This window comes from Petromyzon marinus, chromosome 8 (assembly GCF_048934315.1).
Source record: "Petromyzon marinus isolate PM22_M1 ecotype Great Lakes invasive population chromosome 8, UKy_Petmar_22M1.pri1.0, whole genome shotgun sequence".
In the NCBI taxonomy this organism is placed as follows: Eukaryota; Metazoa; Chordata; class Hyperoartia; order Petromyzontiformes; family Petromyzontidae; genus Petromyzon; species Petromyzon marinus.
Genome location: NC_133674.1, coordinates 4038670 through 4060489, shown reverse-complemented (window position 1 = coordinate 4060489; position 21820 = coordinate 4038670). Strand labels below are relative to the sequence as shown.

Genomic DNA, 21820 nt, shown 5'->3' with positions numbered 1-21820 from the left:
TGGGGGATGATTCTTACCGCAGGCAGGAGCTGACAAAGTCAACAAACTCCGGGTCGTGGCTTCTGAGTGCCCTCTGAAGTGACAAGCTCCCTGGCACCCTTCTCTTGACTGGGCAGAACATCATGCCCAAACGATCTGCAGGAGACATGCACAGCAGGAGAAACACACAGTCACCAACCACCACTTTGCCCACCTACCCACTCGCCCACGCCCCTATTTACCCACCCACTCACCCAAGGAATTGAAAATACAAAGAGACCCCCCCCCCCATGGCCACCCCCCCAAAAAAACTACAACAGCTCCAGGCCACACCCTAACACTGAATCCGGTCGGATGCTCGCCCCACCCTTCAACTCACCAAAGTAGTGCATTCCGTCAGGAGCTGCATCCATCATGCATTTTGGAGGCAACCCGAGGATCTGCACATGGTTGAGATAAAGGCAAAAGTCACCCGTGTAGCCGCAGCAGACTGTAGGGGCAAGTGTTTTTAGTAGTGAGTAGAAACAGCAGCAGCAACAGTAGCGGCACCTGTTGAGGGCTAGGACTGTGGCACACACAGAGAGGGGATGGTTGGCCATATTGAAGCAGGTACACACGGCACCAGGTACTCATTTGAGGCTGATTTGTACTAGGGGATGCCCAGTACCGGTTCAGATAATCCTCACTGATGTTGGCCGTGAATTGGAATCAAACTCGCATTAGCAGGTTTGTAGCTGAGCACGCTAACCGCTACACCACTGCTCCCCCCACACGTACAAGACACACACGTGTACACACATAAAACATACGATGGCTGCCATTCGCCAGATCACCAAGTAGCCAATCGCCCCCCCTCTCCTGGCTCCCCCCCATAGCCTACAACTTCAAGAAAGGAGGGGGGAATCACGAGCGGGTGAACGCCCAGTTGGAAATACCTCCATGCAGCACGGGAGGTGGTCGTCGCAGCTGTCCGACTGGAATAAATTCCTGCCGGTCGCCAACTTCGCCACTGTGCAGCCCAGTGCCCACATGTCCACTGCACACGTTAATCTGTAGCCCAGCAATACCTCCGGAGAGAGGTATTGCAGGGTCCCACCCACATGCAGAGCTGCACAACAACAAATATATATGTAGGTGTGTGTGTATACTCACTGTGTCATGAACAGCATCGTTATCACACACTGTCACATGTACAGACACTAAGAGACTTGCACACACACACACACTGGAACACAGACACACCCACAGGCAGAAACTCACACCCAGGTGAGGTTACTCACGTTGCCTTTTCACAAAAAAGCTGGTGCCAAAGTCCGTGACCCTGACGGTGCCGGTTACGGGATCCTTGAGTAGAACATTTTCCTAAAGGAAGAAAGGCAGAAGGAATTCACACTCGGAGGTTACGCCGATAGCATTCAGCCAGCAGTGGATCAATCACGTACCACGGTACAAGCTAAACAGGGGAACTAGGTGAGGCGTAGCGCCGTCATCAACCTTGAGTCCAGTGCAACATTCGCTGTTTTCTGACAGCTGCCACTGGGGGTGCCCCTTTCAAATGCGTCAAGATGAGCGATGTTAGTCGAGGCTCTATAGACAACTTATCCTAGTTGCTCAGCTGCCCGATAACGAGTTACGGACCAAAAACCACGCTCGAGGGCGCATGGATTTCGTGACGCCTTCCACCGCGCGTTTGTCTTGGGAAGTTTTCCATTCACAGCATGGAAGCTGACAACGGGCAGCTGTCAGTTCAAACGCGTGTTTGGCACGTTTTGAAAATCATTCTTTTCAGCTCCGGTTTGTGTTTCCCAAAGTTTGGGGCAACGCTGTGATCTACATTGCTAGTTTTATCTGTGGTGAGTCCCCCAATAGCGACACGACTCTACACGACAGTTTAATTCATACCAGATCATCACCAGAGGTAACGTGACCCTGCTTCCTTCCAGATAGACGGACAGAGCTAACACATCGACCCTGTGACCAACGTGGTTAGTTTTCTCTATGGACCGAGTCCCCAATAATGACACAACTCCGGAACAAAGTCACGCTGAATGCTGTGTCCACTCACTGGCTTGATGTCCGCATGGATGATGCTCCTGGCCTTGGTGTGGCAAAGGAACTTGAGGATGCCCCTGGTGTAAGTTTTCACCATCCCCATGTGCAATTTCCGGAACCCCGCTTCCGTAATCACATCATAGAGGCTCTCCCTGTGAAAGAGGCAGCAGCAGCAACAACAATGACAACAACGAAGCAGCGTCAGTGTCATACCCTGCAATACTGCGTGGATTCTGATAACGACAATATTAATATTATATTTGCACATTCACGACTAATATGATTCATAGCTCAGTGTGGGTTTAGGTCATCGGTTTGCTGATGAACCAAATCAGTTAGCACATCTGTCCACTTGCTTTCATTGGCTCTGTTTCCGGGTGGTGGAATTATCCATTAGGAGATACAAACTCCACGCAGAAAGGCGTCCGAGTTGAGAATCGAACTCAGGGATTTTCACCGAGGGGCACAAGCGTCACCACTGCGCTGCAGCCAACCTGCTGATCGAGTGGAGGCGTGGCTATATAAAAGTGGGCAGGGCTGATTGAGAAAAGAGGAGTGGCCTCGTGCACCCGGGACACATGACAGCTCCACAGTACCGCAATGCGTGGGTGGCACAGGAATCCCAAAAGTAACATCTAGCCCCGGTGGTGTGACGTTACCACCCTCCCCTGGTGTGGAAGAGATCGGGGCTTTGATCCCGACCGTGACGCATGTATATTTTGAGTTTGCATGTTCTACCCCTGGTCACGTGGATTTTTCTCCGGGTTCTCTGGTTTGTCCCTCCACATTTAGAAACTTGTGTTTAGAGTATTTGGCTGCTATACATTTCCACATAAGCCACTTTTTTTAGCTATAATTTGTAACCAGGCCGCTTGTGAAAAATAACTGATAGGGCAGTGGGCTTTACCTGTTAAATAAAAGTTTTAGTTTAGCTAATGTAGTTAACCACGCTATGGGGGGTGGGGGGGCGGTGGGAACACATGGTACGTACTTCAACAGCTCCAGGACAATGCAGTGGTGTCCTCTGAAGTCAAAATGGTTCAGGACTTTGATAACGTTGTACTCCTCATCACTGCCCTCGCCCTGAAGTTCCAGAGCCATCTGGAGCTCCTTTCTCTGAAATTTATCATCCTTGGAGCTGTGCAGAGAAAATCCACAAATGAATCATGACTTAGACTTGCTAAAGGAATGACCAGAAACAAATTCTATTCCGAATTAAATAAATAAATATGCGTTCCCCAAGTGTAATGGCATTGTGAGTTCCGATAGCGCGCTCATGGAAGGTTCCAGAAAGGATCGGGAAGAGGATCAAATAAGCAAGGGATAGAAGGGGGTTTGGGGTGTTGCCTGAACGTAGTGATTCCCTAATGTGTGAATTGAGCCGACTCCGAGCATGGCCCCAGCCACACTCAGGATTCCCAGAAGCTGAGCCAAGCCACGGCTGAGCCACTCATGTATCTTTAACAGCAGCTGAGCGGCTCAAGCCTGAGCCAAACCACGGCTGAGCGAGAGCTGAGCCTGAGTTTTAGAGACTGAGCCACAGCTGAGTCGTGACTGAATGTGGCTCTCACAGAGCAAGGCATTATAACGTGGAATATCATGGGACCTCCTTTGCCAGTACCAAAATATCAGAATAGATTTTCCATTTTTTTCTGGCAACAAAACAGGTGTTAAGATGTTAAAACACCAAACTGAAACCTTTTACAAGGAATCATGTCTGCATTAACCATAATACTTGTGGTCAGAATGCAAACAAAAACATACTCTGATAATATATGCATTGTCTTTGAAACTGATTGGTCCACACCAGAGACAGCTTTCTTTTGAGCCTCGTCTCAAAAACGATGTTAGACCAGAGGACGCCAAAAGGCGTACAGCACAAAGACAAGCGTTATCAGAGTAATGAGAGCTCAGGGTGAACGGCTACATCATGGACCTTCTTTGGGAGTATATTTTGGTATTGGCAAAGGAGGTCCCATGATGTAGCTGCTATAACGCAGAACGCACACGTTATAACACGGAACACGCCCGTTATGACATGGGACAACCCCATTACAGCGTGGAACACGCCTTTTATAGCGTGGAACGTGCCCATGATAACATGGAAGGCTCCCATTATAACACGGACCGCACCCATTATAATCCGGAATGCTTCTGTTCTAATGCAGGAAAGCGCCCATTATAACGTGGAATGTGCCCGCTATAAAATTGCAAAGCTGAGCGGTATGACACAGTAGGCGGAATGCGGAATGATCACGTGACATGACAGCATGCCCTCCGTTATTGATCTCTTTACATCACTGTGTGCGTGTATTTTATCTTGCAAAACTTTATCGTTACATTATATATGGGGATATTATGTTTGCTTAATGTGCTTTCCCTTAATGCGGCACTTTTCAGGAATGCATCTACCGGGTTAAATGAAGACTTAATGTAATGTAAGAGTGAACTGATCCAGAACAGGGGGAGAACATACAAACTCCACACAGGAGGACACCCGAGTCAGGAGTCGAACCGGGGACCCTCTACGTGAGGCACGACTTGTCACCACCTCATCACACGGCCGCCCACAGCACTTGACGTAACAACAACGTCGTCCTTGTGACGACACCACTCTGAATTCTTACCTCAATGGTGATCTCAAGATCTTCACTGCCACCAGGGTGTTCATCTTGTGGTCAAGGCACCGGATCACCTGGCCTTGAGCTCCATCCCCAATCTTCTTCAGCACCTCATAGCGGTAGTGAAGGTGCTCATGGTGGACCTGCACAAAATTACACAAATTTAGACTGACTATATTTTGAAAATCACAACATGTGAGCATTATTTTACGAAATAATTGCTTTTATTAAGTATTTGGTTTTCTTAAATCTGTAATTGTGGAATGCTCTGATGTCTGCTGGCCGAGTCACCCTAAAAAAAGCTCTTTAGCTCAATGGGCTTAACTTGGGAAATAAACTTCTGATTGTGAAGTGTGTGGGAGAGTGCACGTGTGCTTTCTCTGGTTGGTTGCTGCTTAAATTGCAATGACAAGAAGCCACGAACCCCGCGACCGCTGCGCCCTGTGACCGCCCCCACGGCGGGGGCTTTGTGGCGAGTCTCACCGGAATGTAATGATGTTCGTGGTCGTCGTATCCATCGTTGTTGTGTCCCCGGGATCTGTTACGGAGCGCAAAGTACCATACTTCCTGTATGGCGACAAGCTCCAGCTTCTCCCGGTGGGTCATTTGTGGGCCAAAGAGAGCCAGGATTGCTGCAGGCAAGAGAATAACAACAGCTGTCGGTGATCTTTCATTTAAGCAGCACTGCCTCAAAAAGTCTCAAGATTCCTTTTCAGGAGGTTCCTGCAGATGCTTTACAGAGAATGGGGGCGACGCTGCTGCCATTACGTCTGCTGTGTGATCCCAATTTGAGGAATTTGCAGGGGATTTGGATGTTTTGGCCAATACCAGTTATGTCCGTATGTTAAACCGTGCTTCGGCAGCCCTGCTAATCAGAAGTGAGGGGGAAAGGCAACAAACTAACAAGTTCGCAAAAATTATTGATTTAAAAGTGCATCGCTCCAGTGGCTGCCTAATGTCGGAAGAGCATTCCAGATGACTGCAGAAGCACATCTGAAAGCGTGCCATGCAGTGATCATCTTTGTTCGATGTCCAGCTATATGCAGCTCTGAGGACATCTTAGGTTGCTTGGGTTTGAAAACGGGGTTAACGAATTAGATAAATATAACACAGGTATGCCAAGAAGGATTTTATGAAATAAGAATAGCTTTTACCATTTCTGGCACAAAAACAGGTGTTAATATGTTCAAACACCAAATAGATACCTTTTGCAAGGCATCAAGTCTGCATTTACCACACGTACTTGTTGAAAAATATGCAAACAAACATGCTCCGATAATATATGGGCATTGTCTTTGAAACTGACTGGCCCGCACCAGAGACAGCCTTCTTTATGACCTTGTCTCGTCGGTGTTAGACCAGAGAACGGCAAAATTCGAACGGTACATCACCCATGCAACATGGCCACCATGAAGTCCCCCATGCATCATGGTCACTGTGACGTCCCCCTTGAAACATGACCGTCGTGATGTCCCACCATTCAGCGTGGCCATCTTGACGTCACTCATTTCTATTCTTACCTTGTGGCGATTTGCTGTGGATGGAGCCGGTGCGCGCTGAGGACAGCGCACTCCACGTGGTGCAAGACTCGCCGTTACTCCGAGCCTCTCCAGCTCGGCTGATCTACACACACAAAAACAAAGGTCCACCACATGGGCTTGATTAAGATGTTGGAGCAAGTGCAGTGGGCGAGCACTGAGCCAGCATCTCTGACATCCTGGGCTCCACATTCAGGAGGGTCCTGCCGAGATGTTGCCAGTTCTCAGCGTTGGGATATTTGGCCAATATCAGTTGCCATGCTTGGATTTACAATGAAAGACGTGTGGATTTCGAGGTCACACGCAGGTCAATGGGATCGTTCAAACTGTTAAGAGGAGTGAGTGGGACTCGGGCCGGACGAGCCATGGCTAGGAGGGACAACAATGGCTCACGGTCAAGAATAATAACGGAGCGACAACCAAGGAACAGAACACATCAGAGAGGAGAGCCGCCAGAGAGATGGTGCGACGAAATCGGCGCTTGGCGGATTATTCCATCACAGGATGTGAGGGGTAGTAGGGTCTCAGGGAGGGAGGCGTTCATCCATCAGTGGATAGATAACAGCGCTGTAGATGCTCACGCGTAGACGGGCACGTACACCAACAGGATCTCGGAGAGACACTCTGATAGACCCGCACACACTTAGGCGGGCAAGGAGAAGCACACCCAGGTATACAGGTGACAGGTAGGCACACGCAGAGAGGAGAACACACGTCCACCCATACTTCACCACACGAGTCGAGGAGCCACATGTACCTCCATGGTAGCAACTTGCAGACGAGGGTGCTCAGAGCTCACGGTGTCTCTCGCGCGGTCCGGGTCTCTGCGTGGAGAGCGGCAGACAGAGGCAAGGGACACGCAGAGTTGAAGGGGCATGACACACCCACGTCTAAACCCACGTCACGTCACAATGCGGACTCTCATCAACACGGACTCACATCCTCACCAGTCACACAATACGAAAAATACAAAAAACAACAACTGCCATTCGCCACTAAGTAGCGGTGATGTGACCACGGCGCCTGTGCCAGGCCAGGTGCACTTTGAGACCACGTGAAGTGCCGAAGGCTCACTGACAGGCGGTCACAGGTCAGACCCAGGTGCCATGAGTTGTCTGACTGAGATGACTGTGCCAACTTGCTGCATTTTAGATGCCCGGCTCAAAGGTTGTTGTCGTGAGCGTTGCTCCTCTGTTCGGACACCACTACTAACACTACTCCTAACACCACCAACACCACCACTACGAACACCACCACTACGAACACCACCACTACGAACACCACTACTACGAACACCACTACTAACACCACAATTAACACCACGAACAAAGATCCCCCGTATAGCCTTAACAGACTGTTGGGGTAAGTGCTGTCCGCGAGCACCTATGAAGGCCGCCACGGCACACGAGGGGGTGGGTAGCCAACACCACGCCCGGCCGCCTTTGTCTCCCCAGTGGCAATGTTTGCACCTCGCACCAGATACTCATTTAAGGCTGAGTCAATCTAGGGTGAGGCCCAGGACCAGTTCAGATAATCGTCACCAATGTTGACTGTGAGCGGGAATCAAACCCAGGTCGCCAGGTTCTTAGCGCAGCGCGCTAACTGCTACACTACCCCACTAACACCATCACTAACACCACTACTAACACCACCACCAATAATACCACCAACACTAACACCACCACTAAGACCACCACGAACACCACTACCAGCACCAATAATACCACCATCACTAACACCACCACGACTAACACCAGCAACAAAAATTCCACCATCACTAACACCAACAACAACAATCGCCATTCGCCACTAAGTGGCGGTGATGTCACCACGACGCTTGTGCCAGGCCATGTGCACCTTGAGGCCACGTGAAGTGTCGAACGCCCGCCCGCTGGCAGGAGGTCACGGGGCAGACCCAGGTGCCACAGGTCGACTGAGTGAGATGACTGGCTGATGCACCACCTGTGCCCCTTACTGTGCCAACTTGCTGTGCTTTAGCCATCCGGCGCTCTGCTCGTTGTTGTGAGCGTCGTTCCTGCGCTCTCCGTTGTTGTTGGAGGGCGACTGCCTCCAACTGCCCAGTAGCGTCCTTCACGAGCCTCTTCCACAGAGGCCGATCTTGACACAGCTGGTACCAGTTATCGGCAAGTCCACTCAGCTCCACATCCTGCTGTACCACATCATTCTATCTCTTCTCTAGCCCGTGCTGCGTCCCTTCAGCCCCCTCGATCCGGCCAAATAAAAGCTGCTTGGGCATGCGGTGATTGGGCATGCGGGCTACATGGCCCAGCCAACGCAGCCTTGCCTGCCGGAGGAGCTCACTGATGAGGCTTTGTCCAGATCTTTCGAGGATTTGTGAGTTCCTCACACAATCCAGCCTGGTTAAACCCAGGATTGATCAGAGGCAGGCCAGCCTCAACGTTTCTAACCGGCAAAGATGTTCCATTAGGGGGGTCCACGTTTCACAAGCGTAGGGAAGGGAGGGAATGACTGTGGCTGAGAAGACCCGAAGCTTCGTGTGGAGCGACAGACCAGGTAGCTTCCACACAGCGTTACGCAACTGCTGAAAAGATAATGCCGCTCGACTGATTCGAGTGAGACCTCTGCTGTTAAACCGGAGACGGTCATGAGCACACTGCCCAGGTATGGGAAACTTTCCACTCTCTCCACAACTGCCCCATCACCGATTGGGAGTTGTGGAGGTGGAGTGCCCGATGGTACAATATACCCAGGCAGGTGCTTCGTTTTGGTGGGGCTGATGGTAAGGTCCCACCTCTTAGTGGCACACTCCAGTTTTAGCAGCAGCGCCTCCAACTCCTCCTCTGAGTGAGCCGCAATTATCACATCATCGGCATACATAACGTGGTTGACCAATAGGGAGCCATCCCTTGACGGCATCCGGGCATTGATCAGCCTCCCACTGTATCTGTACCAGATGGAAATTCCTCCGGTACAGCTACTGAAGGCCTCACAAACTACGTGGTCGAAATAGATGTTAAATAATGTTGGAGCCAGAGGACATCCCTGTCGCACCCCAAGGTGAACAGGGAATGGCTCCGACTCCCGGCAATGTAGTTTTACCCGGGTCCGCTCACCATAATGAAGGTCCATAAAGATCGTGAGCAGCGGGTCAGGGACTCCGAAAGCACGAAGAACCCAGAGCCCAGGCCTACTGATGGTGTCATAGGCCTTTACCAGGCCAATAAAGCAGAGATGTAGGTCTTGTTGGAATTCCCTACACCTCTGCTTTAGCAAACGGACAGAAAATATGGCATCTGTGCAGGACCACCCTTTCCTGAAACCACAGTGGGGCTCCGCAAGCCTCTCCTCAGCATGCCTGGTAAGGCAGTGTTGAATAATCCTTGCCAGGACCTTTCCCGGCACACTGAGGAGTGAGATGCCCCTGTAGTTGTTACAGTCTGTGCGGTCTCCCTTCTTAAAGATGGGGACCACCATGGCATCCAATCACCTCACTTACACCACCATCACTAATACCACCAACACCACCATCACTAACACCAGTAACACCACCACTATCACCACTACTAACAACCACAATCACTAACACCACCATCACTAACACAACTAACACCACCACCATCACGAGCACCCCCACCACTAATACCACCAACATTAACACCACCACTCCTCCCCCTGCCAGTATGGGACACCAAAGACAAAGATCCCCGTAGAGACTTAACAGGCTGTAGGGGCAAGTGCTGTTAGCCAGCAGTACGTATGAAGGCCGGCACGACACACGAGGGGGTTGGATTGCCAGCACCACGCCCGGCCGCCTTTGTCTCCCCAGTGGCGATCTTTACACACCACACCAGGTACTCATTCGAGGTTGAGTCGATCTAGGGGAGGCCCAGCACCGGTTCAGATAATCGTTACTGCTGTTGGCCTTTAGAGGGAATCCAACTCGGGGTCGCCGGGTTCATAGCACGGCGCGCTGTCAGCTCTACGACCGTTCCACACACACACAGACTCACACAGAGCCTCGCACACATACAGACTCACACACACAGAGACTCACACAGACTCACACACACACACAGACTCACACAGAGACTCACACACACAGAGACTCACACAGAGACTCACACACACACACAGAGACTCACACACACACAGACACAGAGACTCACACACACACACAGAGACTCACACATACAAAGAGTCACACACACACACACAGACTCACACATACAGAGAGTCACACAGAGAGTCACACACACAGAGACTCACACAGAGAGTCACACACACAGAGAGTCTCACACACACACACAGACTCACACAGAGACTCACACACATACAGAGAGTCACACACACAGACTCACACAGAGAGACTCACACACACACAGACTCACACAGAGAGACTCACACACACACACAGAGAGTCACACACACACAGACTCATATAGAAAGCCTCACACACACACAGACTTGCACAGAGAGACTCACACTACCACCGCCACCACTCACCCACAGCTCGGTTCCACTCCTGCTCTGGGGTCGGTCCGCGTCTCTCTAACGGCCAAACTGCCAGTCGGAAGCACGTGGCGCGAGAGGCGGGGGTGGTCCAAGGTAACCACGCCCCCCGTGACGTCAGAGCAATGAGCTCCTCCCCCTCACACCTGAGCTCCTCCCCCCCTGCCCCCCCTCGCGACCACCCCCCATGGTCCGCCATTTCTCTCCCCCTCGCTACCCCCCTGCCCCCCCTGGTGACCCCCCTTCCCCCCCCGCCCCTCCACATTCGCAACCCCCCATGCCCCCTCACAACCCCCCATGCCCCCTCACAACCCCCCATGCCCCCTCACAACCCCCCATGCCCCCCCTTTTTCTCCACCTAACGAACCCCCTCTATGCTCCCCCTCACCCCCCCCTTGCCCTCCCTGCCCTCCCCTTCGTGACCCGCCCCCTCACCCCCCATGCCCCGCCCCCCTCCCCCGCTGCTACTTCCGGTCAGGCAGGGGGCGAGTGGAGGCGGCGCGCGCTGTGGATTGTGGGTGGCGAGCGGCTGATTTGGATTCCCGCTCACGGCCACCGTCAGTGGCTCGCGAAAGCTTCTGAAGCTGCGGCTCGCTGGGCCTCCTCTACGTCGACTCAGCCTGAAGGTGAGAACCTCGCGCGGTGTGCACACATCAGCAGTGGCGGCGGTGGTGGGGGGAGACAGAGGAGGAGGCGCCTGGCCCACATCCGTCACGTCCTAGACGCCTGCTGAGTTCACGGCGCTGCTTCAAGCAGAGCCCGGCCCTGCTGCTGCTGATGATGAGGCGCTGACGGTGGAAACCGGCCCCAGAGTGGCCCTCGTGTTGAGCCATAGCTGATGAGAGGCACTCCCAGACTGCCGTGTGTTTTTATCCCTGGAGGGACGGGTTTGTTGTGGAGGCGAATCGCCTGCTGCTGGAAAAGGCATCCACTAGAGGCCGCTATATAGAGGTATTTGGTCTACTCTTCCACGCTGGTCCGGACGTGTTGGAGCAAAGTGGCCATGCCCACACTTTACCCCATCACACGCAGGGCGTTAGCTCGCTGGACTTGCAATGCAGAGGTGCAGGTTAGATTTCATTCCCACTCACATACCCACCGACACTCACTCAGCCACCTACTCAGCCACTCTCTGGGCATCTATGAAAAAGAGCTTCATAGCTCATCGGATTCCTCCAGCAAAAACATACTGATTCTCACCCACCCACTCAGCCATTCACCCACCCACTCTGGCACTCATCCACTCACCAATTCACTCAGCCACCCACTCGGCCACCCACTCAGCCACCCACTCTCTCACCCACTTCGTCACCGGTCACCCACTGCCACCCACCCACTTGGTCACCGGTCACCCACTGCCACCCACCCACTTAGTCACCGGTCACCCACTGCCACCGGTCACTCACTCTGCCACCGGTCACTCACTCTGCCACCCACCCACTCTCTCACCAACCCACCGACTCTCTTGCCAACCCACCGACTCTCTCGCCAACCCATCCACTCACCCACAGGGAGACACAAGGAGACAAGGGGACCCACATGGTGTGAGAGTGTATCAGCATCATTGTGGTTGTTGTGGTGGTTATGTTGGTTGTTATGGTTGTGGTGGTTATGGTTATATTTGTGGCAGTAGTGTTTATACTTGTGGTTATGTAGCTGGTGGTTATGATTATATTTGTGGTTACGGCGATTATGGTCGCAGTGATTGTGATTATATTTGTTGTGGTATAACCCGCGATGTATTTCGTCGAGGATGGATGCCGCCGCGTGCAGGAGTTGGGCGAGGCGGGAGTGAGCCACCTGAAGCGCCCTCTCCGACGGTGGTGAGCCGCCGGGCGGCCGGGCAGTGAGCAGCTCGGCCGGCGTCGCTTCTCCTCCCCCTTCCGGGGCTGCCAACCCCAGTGGTGTTGAGTCGTCCTCCTCTTCCACTGGAGCCCTGGTACGAGTTTTTCTTCGCGTCTCCATTATAGCGATTCATCTTACTATTTGGCTACTTCTGACGCCAGTTGTAGTGGGTGGAACGGAGAGCGAGACTTCTTACCGAAAGAACCAAAGAGTATGAACTTATATGGTTTATTTCATCTATTTTTAGTGGTTTGCTACCATTCCCTTTGCACTCCTATCGTTTTTGTATTGTTTGTTGTGACGTTATGACCCCGTGCCCCCTACTGGCACATCTTTGATCAAAGAGCTTTATAGCTCATTGGATTCCTCCAGCACAGAATCAATACCGATTCTGATGAGACCGGAACGAACACGTTTGAATCGAATCGCGTACTTCGCTTTACTAAAATAGTTGTGGAATCGATTCTTGTGGAATCTGTTCTCGTGGAATCGAATCATCGATATTAATTACAGAGATTCACCATCGATATTAATTACAGACATTAATCAACGACGTCGCTAGGAGTATCGTGGTGCCGCTCTGCAAACCTTCGGGCTACTATCAAAGGTTTGTTCATCAAGCCATCCAGATATATAAACACAGACATAACTTCAACCGAGAAGATGGATACAAATTGAGTAATCATTGGAAGAATGTTATTAACCAGGTAAAACCTTAACTGCTTTATGGTGTTGCCTTAACTTTCCGCATCTCTAATTTCTTAAGCTTCCCACTCCCAGCCCCGCTCTCTTCAGCACTCCCCTCCTCATACCCCCCCTCTCTATCTCTCCTCCCTGATCCTCCCCCCTTCTCTTACCTATATAGTCTCTTGTTTACAGCAGCTCTTTTGCCCACGTCGGCAATTGTTTCTTGCTGTGGTTTGTCCCACCTGATGATGGACGCTTGTGTTGTGCCCGAAACGTCGTGATTTTATTTATTTTATATTTTATGCCTATGTGACTTTACCGAAAGAACCAAAGAGTATAGCCCAAGAGAGTTTGTGTAGGTTGGAGCGGTAGTGTAGCACAGTAGGGGGCACAGGTGGTGCATCGGCCAGTCATCTCAGTCAAGCAACCAATGGCAACCTGGGTCTGTCTGTCTGTGACCTCCTGCTGCCAGCGGGCGTTCGACGCTTCATGTGGCCTTAACCTGCACGTAGCCTGGCACGAGCGCCGTGGTGACATCTCCACCACTTCGTGGCGAATGGCGGTTGTTGTTTATGGTCGTCTCGCGATTAGCACTACGCTGCACTACTAACCCAGCGACCCGAGTTCAATTCCCGCTCACGGCCAACACTGGTGACGATTCCGTTCCTGGGCCTCCCCTTGGTCAACTCAGCCTCAAATGAGTACCTGGTGCGTTGTGTAAACATCGCCACTGGGGAAATTAAGGCGGCCGGATGTGGTGCTGGCCACCTACCCCCCTTCGTGTATCAAAGGTGCTGCTCGTTAACAGCACTTGCACCCGACAGTCCTGTCGAAGGCTACATGGGGGATCTTTGTCTTTGTTTGGTGGTGCAGCTGAGGAGGCGCAACTGCACGGCGAGTACCTCTACCGCAAGGCGCAGGAGGCCAAGAAGGTCCTCGTAGAGGAGAAGGCGCGGCTCAAGAGGGCGCTCGATGGTAACGGGCGGCGAGACGGATCTAGAGATGGGCTCGCGACGACAAGACAGACGAGAGACAGCGAGACAGACTAGAGACGTTGAGACACGCAAGACAGACTAGAGACGGATCTAGAGACAATGAGACACGCAAGACGGACTAAGATGGGACAAGACGGTCTGACAATACAGGCGAGAAGACAACCGCGCGTTGGAAAGCGTTTCCGAATGAATCCATGCGTGCGCATGATTTTTCTTCCTTGTTAATTCTCCCCTGCCCGCCCCCCACCCACTGCCCCCTGTCCCCCTGACGTCGTCACCGAAGAAAACCTGGTGCTGCCTACGGACCTGCGGTGGGAGGCGCTTGAACTCCAGAAGGCCGTGGAGTTCGACCAGGGAGGGGAGGGTGATCTCACATCCCTCACCATCACGTCTCCTCGCATCTCTCTCTCTCTTCCTTCCCGCGAGACTCCCGAGGCAGAGGGATAAGCGTCGCGCGTCTCCGCCCGCTAGACACGCCGAGTCGGCGCGCATCCCCGGCTCGCCGTCGGTCCTTCCTGCCAAGCGGTGGCACCGTGTTTTGCCGCGGAGGTTCGCGGTTCGAGAACGGCGGGCCCTCAACCCCCCCCCCCCCCCCCCCCCCACCGGTTTAATGGGTTTAATGCCGCAGTTGCGTTGACCGTAAATACTGCACGGCGATTGCTTCCCAAGTGGACTTTGAAAAATCCCGTGGCGTGAACGTGGAAAAAGAGTCGGCCGTGTGTGTGTGATGGCTGGCGTAAATTTTTGTGGAATGTCAAATGAAGGCCGTGGTCACCACATAACGTGTGCTTCTGGAGCAGTCTTCCTTCTGGAGCGGTCTTCCTTACAATATTAGGAAGCCACTGGAGCTTTGCACTTTTAAATCATCGTCTAGATTGACAAACTCATTTCTTGAGAACTACTTTTTGTGGTTAGTTTGTCACACTTCCGATTACCACGGTTGGCTACGTGCTGTAACAAAGAGGTTTAACATGCACTGACGCACTCATTCACTCACTCATCATTTTACTCAATTTACCCACTCACCTGCCATATCACCCACCCACTCTTGCAATTGGGACTCATCCAGGTCTCATTATTGCTCAGCTCGCTACACAAAATCAACGCGATTACTGCAGAGTGATATTCTCAACCATTCCTGGTCGCTCCTTCCATCCATCCACCCACACACACACCTTCACTCACCTGCACGGTGAAGTATGGCAAATGATAACCTACCCTCTCCGTCCCCCCTGCCCCATCTACCACCTCTTTCTATCCACCCCCCCCCCCGTGTCAGTAGGAGTGAGCAGCCACATGGATGACGAGTACCGCTGAGCCGGCGTGAAGGACCCACACATCATGGCGACGACCTCACGCGACCCCAGCTCCCTCCTCAAGCAGTTCATCAAGGTGCGGGCACGGGGTCACAGGGGCTACAGGGTTTGGGGTCACACGAGGAATGTGGGTCCTCGTGTATTGCATGTGTACAAGCGCGCAAAGACAGAGGTCCCCCATATAGCCTTAACAGGTTTTTGGGACAGGTGCTGTTTGCGTGGGTGTAGGTGGCTAGCACCACAACTGGCCACCTTTATCTCTCTGGTAATGATGTTTAAACACCGCACTAGGTACTCGTTTGAGGCTGAGTTGATCTAGGGGAGGCCCAGGACCAGTTCAGATAATCGCCACTGGTGTTGGCCATGAACGGAAATAAACCTCGGGTCACTAGGTTTGTGGGGCAGCATGCTAACTGCTAAATTACCGCACACACACACGTGTTCTCTATCGGCTTTAGAATCAGTTCCTTGCACCTCACACGAGTCGTGTCGACCAATCATCGGGCTTGTGCAGTGTGAGACAACTCGCATCCGTTGAGTTAACCAGAAAAAATCTGGTTGTTGATGAAAGGTGGAGGCTGTGTGGGGGGGGGGGGGGTCGTAAGTGGTGGAGCGTTGGACACTTTGGTTTGGTGCATGCAGCTTTTGTCAACTTCATTCCTCGCGATTCAGTCCGCCTTTTCGCGATGACCGATCCCTTCCATTCATCGAAAATGTATCTACTGTAGCACTACGCACGGTCGGTGGTCACGGAAAGATGTACCATTGGGGGCGCCACTGTGGCGAGATGTTAACTCCCTCACCTGGTATACAGGAGGTCGCAGGTTCAATCCTGACCCTGATGCCTGCTGTATATTTGGAGTTGCGTGCCTCTTTCCGAGGAGTCGCGTGGATTTCTCTCCAGGTCCTCCGGTTTTTCCCTCCGCATTTAGAATCAACGTCCGTTTAAGAGTATTTGGCTGCTATAAATTTCCACATGGCGATAAGCCACTTAGTTGAGCTATGATTTGTGGCCAGGTCGCTTCTGGAAAAGAGCTGCATAGCTCAGTGGGCCTTACCTGGTAAAATAAAAATAGTAAAGTTTTTCCAATGGTGCATCCCAGTTGTGCCAACACGGGGTTTGGCGACCCTGTATACCGGCACGGCTCGGCTTGGCTTCCGCAATGGAAAAAACAAACAACACAACCCGAGTCGGATACAGTGGGGGGGCGGGGAAGTGGGGGGGCGAACGCAGCGTGGCCGGGAAGGACGCCGGTGGGAAGAGCGGACTCGGCGTGTGACCGCTTGCTGTCATGTTACCACACCACCACCACCATCCCACCACCACCGCAGGAGAAGAAGCTGATCCTGCCGAACGCTCAGCCGATGAACCACGGAGGCCACAAGCTGCAGGCGCTGGTGTGGGCGTGCTGCGCCAACGCCGTCAACGACTTCATCGTCCTGCATGAGCACCGCGGTATGCCAGGCACGCGCACGCACCGCAGTCGACAAAGCTCCTCCGTGTAGCCTTTAACAGGCTGTCAGGGCAAATGCTGTTTGTCGAGCGACCTACGAAGGCCGGCAGGGCACACGGCGGGGTGGGTGGTGTGGTCATTACCGCATCTGGCCCCTTTTGTCTCCCCACTGTCGATGCTTGGACACACCGGAAATCGAAGTCAGGTCACCGGATTTGTAGTGTAATGAGATAGCCACTCCGCTCCCGCTCCCCGGTGTGATGCATGGTGTGACGTGTGTGATGCGGTGCAACAGACGGGGATGGAGGTGTATTTAGCTGTGCGTACGATGTGCGGTGTGTAGTATGACGCTGCAGACATGGAATTGTGGTGTTTTAACTGTGTATGTGGTGTGATGTGGTATGATGCCGCAGATGGAAGGGCAGTCTGTTTAACTCTCCAGTACAGTCTGTGTGACACCTGTGGTGTGTCTAACTTTCCGGCATGCTGTTCATGTGACACGTGGTACGATGCCACGGTGTACTTGACACTCTCGAGCGTGGTGATGCGGCACGACATCCGGACATGGACATGATGTCCGAGGCATTCCAACACCTCGTGATGCACAACTTCACGTCGCGACTCGGAAAGAGGGTGCGTGCGGGCACCGTGCCAGTCTCACCCACATCTTCCTCCCCCATCCCCAAAGCACAAAGATCCCTCGTATAGACTATAACCCTTTCTCATTTCCATGATGTACATATACGTCGTCGAAACGGAACCGTAAGAAAAACTCAAGTACGTCTTCTGACCTGAAGACATACCTTTTGCTCCCATAAGACTATGCGGGAGGGCGTGTGGCACAGTTTTGTTCCATAGAGTGCCGGTCGTGTCACTACGGTTCTCTGCGGTGAGGGCAACGCCTTTTAAAAACAGCAGCGCTACGCCTCTATAAATAAAATTAACGCCGAGCCGCTCGCGCGTACCGAGATTCAGCGGTGAACGTGACACCTACCACCCGGCAACTTGCAGATGTCTCGGAATGGGAAAGAGTGAGCAGACTTTTGGGCCAGGTGCTGTGTGTCCGCCTGTATATTCGGAGTTTGCATGTTCTCCTCCTGGTCACTTTGATTTTTCTCCGGGTCCTCCGGGTTTTTCCCTACACATTTAGAAACTTGAATTTCGAGTATTTTGCTGCTATACATTTTTATGTGAAAAAGAGCTACATAGCTCAGTGGTAAAATAAAAATAGTTTCGTTTTACTTTAGTTTTCGAGCAACAGCACAGAGTTTTTATTTAACGCCATCTCTGAAGCTCAAGGCGCGTAATGTTGTTCATTTGCTAATGCATCCGCAGTTTTAAACAGGGTGGCCGCTGGCCTCTAACTGGCAAACGTCTGCGAGGACACGTAATGAGAGTCCAGCGCCGTCCGTGTGACTTGCCGCGACCCCTCCCGTGACTTCTGTGCCCCCCTTCCCCCCTCCCAACAGGCACAACGTCTACAAGCGCGACGGCAAGGACATCGAGTTGAAGGAGGTGGGACCGTGATTCGAGATGGAGCGTAAGTCTGCCTGACACATTGTTACTCGTCTCCACTTTACACCCCTGCAGAGGCGGTGGAAATTCCACATTCCTTGTGGACTTCCCTACGAAGTGGTTGTAAATTTTATCGACCCCTGAGAGGATGATGGGCTGAATGTAAGAGTCTAGCCTCGGGCTAGGTGGCCCGCGGGTGACTTGTAGAGCGGATCGGAACTTGAGTCGGTGGGGTCGCTGCTCTGGTCGCATTCGCTGTACCGTGACCCGACTCGCATTTCCCCACCCCGGATGCGATGTGTAAATTCAAAGATGATCGGATGTAATGCTGGCCACCCACACCCACCCCTTGGTGTGCCGTGCTGGCTTTCCTACATGCTAACACACGAACAGCGCTTTTCCCACGCCGTCTGTTAAAGGCTGCATGGGGGGGATCTTTGCTTTTGTGTGTCGCGCAGTCTATGAGATTAAACTGGGCACGCTGGACAACGCGGCCACCGCCGAGGTGGAGTGGCCTTGGCGACCGTACATGAACACGGCGAAGAAGAGGAAGTTCCTGAGCGTGGAGTGAGGGAGGGGAGCGACTTCCCCCCCCCCCATGGGCCTGGGGGGAGGGGCATTGGGGGGGGGGTTTGTCCCTGGAAAGCCGGAGTTGGAGTCGAACCTCGCGGCGCGCTCCGCCGAGGCTCGAGACGTTGAGGAGAGGTCGCCGCGTGGATAGGGCAGTGCGTGAATCTCTGTTCCAACCGTCGTCACACACGCGCATCATACGCGTCACACACACATTGCGGATGTACATTTATCAAACACAAACATGCACATCGTCGCATGCGTCGCACACAGAAGCACACAATTGCACAAAAAGACAAAGGTACTCCGTATCGCCGTTAACAGATTGCTGGGGCAAGTGCTGTTAACGGGTAGCACCTATGATGGCCGGCATGGCACAGAAGTGGTTGTGTGGCCAGCCCCACGTCTGGCTGCCTTTGTCCTCCCCAGTTTTGCGATGTTATACACACCCCACACCACGTACTCAGATGGCTGAGTTCGTAGTGCGCTAACTGCTGCACCACCGCTCCCCAAACGGTGTACATACACGCGTACACAAAACGAAACATTAACATTTATTTAAGTAACAAAAATGAAAATACCAAGTCAGGCAGATGGAGAAAGTGGCGTGCCGCCGTGCACAGCACCGCTCTCGTAGCTACTCACCTAGGGTGGGAGCTCTTGGCTTCAATGCCACCCGGGATGTTTAGATGTGAAAACCTGCCATAAATAATATTTTTGGGAAGTCACAAGCGCCTTAAGTTGCATCTCATCTCGACCATTTTAATGGGCACCCCCCCCCTGTAGCTGTCCCCCTGTGGCACAAAATAAACTAACAAAACTAATCTCTTTTTATTTTACCAGGTAAGGCCCACTCAGCTGTATAGCTCTCTTTCAGGAACGACCGGGCCACAAATGAAAGCGCTATAAAGTGGCTTGTCACGCAGAAATATATAGCAGCCAAATACTTTTAAACGCATGTTTCTAAATGTGGAGGGAAAAACCGAAGGACCCAGAGAAAAATCCACGCGGTCACGGGGAGAACATGCAAACTCCAGATATACAGGCGTCGGGATTTAACCCACGACCTCTATACCAGGCGAGGCCCCAAGGTGAATCAGCACTTGGCCTGCGAGCGGGTATTATTAGTCTGTCAGTAGGGGGTAATGATTCCGGATTTCAGTCTCAATTGAAACTGAAATCTGGAACACTTTTGTCATATTTTGCTCGTATAAGTGTGTTCATAAAATACAAGTTTGGTCATTGAGAGAGTTATAAATGTCCTATACGCATTTCATGTTTATTGTGTTTTTTGTATTTAATGTATGAAGAAAATACAATTTTGTATATGCTACAGTATGTTTCACACGTTATTCAGTGACACTGCATATGACGGGCAATGTTTGGGGCAATCGGCCTTCAACATGGAAAATACATAGAGGCCACATGACCCGTGGCCACCGCCACTTCAACCGTGGCCCCACCACTTCAACCGTGGCCCCATTGGCACGTTGATGTGTGGCTCTGCCTTCACCTGTGGTGAGAATGAGACCAGAAAAATTACAGGAGGCCGACTCCATATGAGTCCGTCACGCTCTGGATCTCGCTAATGGGACGTCGGATGAAAATAAAGCATGGAAGCGACAAGTTTCTTCTCTGGCGAGGACATTCCCACAAGATTGCCACCTTTCCCAATTAATGGAATTTGCCCCAACATCACCCTGATCCAAACCAGCGGGAGCTGAAATCTTCCAGAAGGTTCAGGATTTATTGGTACAATCGTTCGGATGTTGGTGTCCGCATGGACTTGCATTTAAAACCCCCGGTCCGCTTGACGTCTTTTAAACAATACCTGTGGTCGGGTCCGCTCCCCCACCTTTCTATCCCCTGCTTTTTTTTTTATAACCGGTGTAGTATATGTTGACGGTGTGTGCGTGTATCACAACGCGATGTAACCGGGCCCTCGAATTGCCTCAAGAAATGAATAAACAACACCTGTCGCTTTGCTGTTGTGATGTCACCACGAGGCGCCGAATGACGGTGGGACGGCGTCGTCGCACTCGTCGAGCGGACAAGGGCTCCGTGAAATGACGGTGCGGATTGCGCCAAGCGTATAGAGGTCGCCGATTGCACGCCGCTGTGGCTCAAACACTCGTGGGTCCACCTCAAAGTTCCTGTGCCCATTTGAACCTCATTGCCTGCGATGATGCTGCTGCTGCCATGGAAGAACACACGTGGCGCCCTCTTGTCTCTCCATGTTGTCTTTCACGTCCCATCGCAGTTTTCAGGTCACTTGATGTTTACAGCCTCCGGTAAGGAGGCAGTGAGGTTCAGCCGCTCCATTTTTCTTCCTTTAGTGCACAGTACCGTACACGGATACGGGCACAGTACAACACCGTAGCTTTATTGATTGTTCAACAAAAAAGACCATCCCTCGCCCAATCTAGTTACCTATACGGTGTAATATATGGCGAGACATTTGTTAACGTAAAAAAAATGGAACTGTAATGCTGAAAATTATACTCCATGAAACTCGGGGTTTTATGGAGTATCTGAGGGCTTCTCAACGCTTCATGCCTCGCCCCCACTGATGCCCTCTTCTCCCCACTACTACTGACGATTGTATGTAGGGTGTGTAGGCATTTACTTCCAACTGTTGTATGTAGGGTGGTGGTGGTGGTGATGGTGGGAGTAAATGAGATTTAAAACTGGGTGCTTAACTTGAACTCACCACCACTCACATCATGTATGCACTCATCCGCCATCTTGCTCACTGAC

At 52.1% G+C, this 21820-nt stretch overlaps 1 long non-coding RNA gene across 1 annotated transcript; it reads left to right on the top strand.

Annotated features, from left to right (window-relative positions):
* The first annotated feature begins 14794 nt into the window (after positions 1-14794).
* Positions 14795-21047, top strand: LOC142924093 (uncharacterized). The gene is made up of 5 exons (XR_012941240.1): positions 14795-15600; positions 16857-16980; positions 17516-17611; positions 18448-18518; positions 18952-21047. It is a non-coding gene; the product is annotated as an uncharacterized LOC142924093 (long non-coding RNA).
* The last annotated feature ends 773 nt before the right edge of the window (positions 21048-21820 follow it).